The following is a 4,981-nucleotide window of genomic DNA, read 5'->3' on the forward strand; positions in this document are numbered from 1 at the left end:
GTTAACTAGGGTCTCTGTGAAAAGGTAAGACTTGTCTTTTCTGTGTTCTATATTAGCACATCTAGTATGAATAGATTTCTCAATTTATCAACTGAAATGGGTTCACTATGAACAGATATTAACCAATTTTATTTCAAGTGAAATTAAACTAAGTAGCATGAACAATGGCTCACGCCAAATGGACTGTGGACTCTGCATGTTAATATGGCCTCCACCTTGCACATCAGAGAAGGGTCAGTGAACTTACTCAAGGGCAATTAATTTCCACATAGGGTTTGATTTCACATATATTTAAAATACAGTGGGTACCCACATTATTCCTAGAAAATAAAAAGTATATCATTAAAATAAAAAGGACCATTATTCACAAAATTCAAGCTGCCGTGACCAAAGAACATGGATTGGATGGCTTAAACAACAGAAATTTATTTTCTCACCAATTTTTTTCAGAACAAAAAGGATCAAAATCAAGCTTCTTGAACTGAGCTATATCCTCATTCATTCATTCATTCATTCATTCGAAACAGGGTCTCCCTAAATCACTAAAGGTGCCTAGGCTGGGCACAAACCTGTGATCCTCTTGTCTCAGTCTCTCAGAGTACTGGGAGTAAAGTCATGTATCACCATACCTGGCTTCTTCTCATAGTTCTTTAGGCTAGAATGTCCAAGATCACTGCGCTCCCTGATTCAGTTTTTGGTGAGGGCTCTCTTCCCAGTTAACATAAGGCTGTTTTTTCATTGTGATCCCCATGGGAGGGGCTGGGGAGAAAGAGAAAGAATACTTTGAAGTCTCTTCTAAGAGTTGTTACATTATAGGGATTTGGACACCCTTCCTAGGGCCTCATTTTATCTTTAAAACCTTTAAAAGTCTCTATCTCCAAATATTAAATGAAACTAGGGGTTAAAACTACATCATACATATTTGTAGGGGAGCACAGTTCAGTTTGCAACAAGGTTAGAGCTTTGAAAAATGTTTTAATTATAAAAGATAAAGAGTTTTAAAATGAGAACCAAGACCTGTCATGTAAAGGTACAAGATCCCAATAATGAATGCAACTGTACTATATACCTAAAATGTACCAATAAATTCAATAAAAAGAAAAAAGATAAAGAGTTTAATGTTGTAGAAATATAAAATGTGTACTTCTGGAGGAAATAGACAATGTAGCCTTTATGAAAGTGTAGTGGGTATCTAGGAAGCATACTAGCAAACATGAACAAAGAGTATAAGGAAATGGAAAATGACAATACTAGAATATAATCCAAAACCTTCTAATTACCTTACTAAATCACTCAGGTAGACCAGTTATTACTGAAGCTTTTACTCTAATAAAGGAGATACTATGATTAATACATTTTTCTTAACATTTAATGGTTTAGTTACAGATTTTCATGAACAGAAAGAGAAATTCAAACACAATTCTCAAAAATAGTGAAAGGATGTGGAAAGAGACAAGGAGAAAAAAGAAATAGATAAAGAATAAAGAAGGAAGTTAATAAAGTATGGACAAAAGGAATTCAAGATGGAAGAAAGTTGTAAAAACTTGGTTTAGAAAAAGAGTAGAAATAAAGTTAATGATATGGAATAAAAGAAACAACAAAACCTACCAGATGAAGGCTCTTATGACATTATCAAATATTTAAAAATGATCTAAATAATGACAGAACTAGGATAATAATGTTAAAACCATAAGTTCAAATAATTTTTCCATACTACTTTAACAAAATCTTGATGTTTTATTCCAAAGTTATACAACAGAAGGGCTCCTGACTTGCACTGTATTTTAACCCTATTATGCTTTGCAAGAAAATTGTATCCCATGAATATTTGTTGATAGTTAAATTGAGTAGCTATTGATTGTGTCCTTACTACTTACTAATTGTGGGTATAAAAAAATAAATGTGTTTTGATTCCTAAACTCAAAGGGTTATCAGTCTGTTTGAAATTAAATACATTATAGACATCCAATATTTGTTCTTGGAGTAGAATCTAAATCATGAAGAAGTTTTTCAGGAAAGTTGAAAGTCCTGACTGTAGAGAAAAGATTAATTTTAAAGTGAACATGGAGATTTTAAACATGTTTGAATTTTCAGTCTAAAACGTCCTTCACACTAACGCAAATCCCAAATTTAAACCATTTCTTACGATCTTCCAGGGTTAATCTTTTAAAGCTTCCCATTCCAAACTAAACTGAATTTTTTCTTTTGATTACTCTGAAAGATCCTTTTCTTGTACTATGAACTTATAATCATATAACTTAACAATAAGGACTACACAAAGACATAGCTTTCCAAAGTCACTGGGCTGCATGGAACAGAGTCAACTACTTATCAATTAAACTAGCACTACTGATTATCCAGCATGAAAATCTGAAGAGAAAAGCATTTAGCTCGTTCTTTATCTTTGTTCTACCAAAATATTTTTCAATTTTCAAGATGAAGCTCAGAGAAAGATGAATTATAAATATAATATTATTTATATGTTTAAATATAGCCCTATGTTTTGTTTAATCTTATACCTTAAAAGGACTAATCTACACTCTGCCAAGTCTTTTAAGATGGGGATAAGACATTGGAACGTGTCCAGTTTAAGTAATCACATCTTAAATCAATCAAATTCTAGCAAACTGTCATATAATTACTGCCCGAAAGAGTATAGTAGAAAATGGACTATCTACTAGAGTCTTTGACACAGCACAGACCCACTTATTAGAACTTTGACCAAAGCATTCAGTAGTCTCGGCTAAACCACAAGCTGGGTCTGAAAGAATGTCATTACAAGGTCCTTATATAAGCTGGCAAATACAAATTAACAAAAGCTTTGTGCTTTATCCACACCGATTCATGCTGTGGAATCTAAAGTTTGATTTTTCAGGACCAGAATATTTTTGTCTAAAAAATATTTTTTCCACTGACATCTGTAGCTTTCTTTTCCACTGTTGTTTCTCTTTAAAAAAAAAAATTTACACTCAGGCTTCATAAAAATAAAATTATTCAAATGAGTACAAATTTCAAAAGACACCCTATAAATCAAAGAGATTGGAGAGTAATAGTATTTCAGGAAAGATCGAAACCTTAGGGTATTTAAAGCTATGCATAAATAAACATGTGTGTACTTATTATATATACATTATTTTCCTTTTGTGCGCACTGTCTCTCTTGTATTATATGTTATATGAAACAAATTGGTGGGTCCTTCCTTAGAGAAAAGAGAAATTTGGTGACCAGTTACCAGCACTGCAGAAAGGGTCTGTCTTTTGGATTGAAGCAGTTTTCCACCTGGAACTGAATTTTTCAGAAAGCAAGGCACAAGCATTTCCAAGAAGGAAGCTTTTAAGTTATATCTGTAGCAGGCAGGCCACCTGGGTTGTAGAATGGCCCATCTGTTCTCATTGGCAGTCTCTGTGAGAGGCAAGGAAGGCAACTGCTAAACTGAATGTTCCAAACAGCTCCCATGCTCATTGAGAAGGGAAGCTCCAAACAGCTCACTCATGCTGTGGCCCATCCATATGAGAACAGTGGTGCTGCGGTGAAGAGCAAACATGGCAGATGCCCTCAATGGGGAAGAACACGCAGCATATTTGCGAACTATGGTTCTGTTCATGCTTGACTTGTGAGGGGTTGAAGTAAACAAATACACTGAATATTGACTGACTCGGGGGTGGCAAAACACATTATTTTGAAATAATATCTGCATATTCACTATCTTTCACAATATTAGCACAGTTTGATCAAATAGTAATAGCATATTCATTACATCTTAGCATGTATTTAGGAATTTATAACATTTGTAGTATATCTCTTACTGTCTCAGTTCGTACAGAAATTCTAAATTCCACCTCAGTCAGGAGATAAGGTTTTTCCTTTCATGTCCCCCTTTCTTTCAAAGAAAGTTTATACAGCTGACCTCTTGCAAAGAGAGATTATAGGTGTCCAGGTCAGTGGCACAGCTGTCCACAGAAAAAGGGAGCATGGGTTCCATATTGCAGGATGACTCACAGGCTCTGCTTTTCTTCCACTTTTTTCCTTTATCCTACTGAAAAAAGAACTAGGCTTCTCACTTCTGCCTTCTCAGAATTAGATCTCAGTGACATTCTTGAAACTCACATCTGCATTTCCTCCTTCTTTCTCAGACTCATAATTATGTAGCCTTTGAGAGCAGAAAATTTTGCTTTGCAACTTTATATTCACTTTGCCCTTAGGGAAAATGTTTCTTTGAGTATTTGTTTCTGTCTCTGGAGGTGCTTCAAAAGAAAAATGGTCTACAAGCCACCACCGGCACAGCACAAAAGGAAAGAAATACACATGACATATTTGTATTTGTACTTTAAGGAATATCTTTTAAATTTTCAAATACAGTCCATCTTCCTTAGAATAATATACACGGGTAGATACTATTAGTCTTTCTGTACAGATGAAACAGCTGACTCAGAGAGGAGCTAATTTACCTAGCCAACCATGTATGTTCAATTCAGAAAGGAGAGGGATGGCCTATTTCACATAGTTTGACACTACCTGAACAAATACCAAATACTCTGAGTCCCCTTCACAACTAGGCCTCAACATTGGCCTGTAAAGACTTCAACAAACACTAACACAACTTCTCGCAACTCATGCCTAGCACCTCTTAAAGTCCTGCCTGACAAAATTAAACACTGCCAACAACTGAGCATGCAGATTAGGGCTCTGCATCCAGGTCTCTTCAGGCAGATAAACTGTAAGCAGGATCAATGCCAGTTGGCAGACAGAGCTGGTCCAATTGCATTTGCACTAATTCTATATAATTTCACTTTTTTTTTTTTTTACTTTATTGAGCACTCACTCTGTAACCTACCTGTACCTTCTTTCTTTAAATACCTATCCAGCACTCTACAAATTCAAGTTCACTTTAGGTTACCATAAAACTTTTTCCTATCACAATAACATTACTGATTAAAATATATCGTTCACTACTTTAACACCTGACTTTTTTTTTTTTTTT

The sequence above is a fragment of the Fukomys damarensis genome, unplaced genomic scaffold (assembly GCF_012274545.1).
Source record: "Fukomys damarensis isolate Sample0158 unplaced genomic scaffold, DMR_v1.0_HiC HiC_scaffold_28, whole genome shotgun sequence".
Classification (NCBI taxonomy): Eukaryota; Metazoa; Chordata; class Mammalia; order Rodentia; family Bathyergidae; genus Fukomys; species Fukomys damarensis.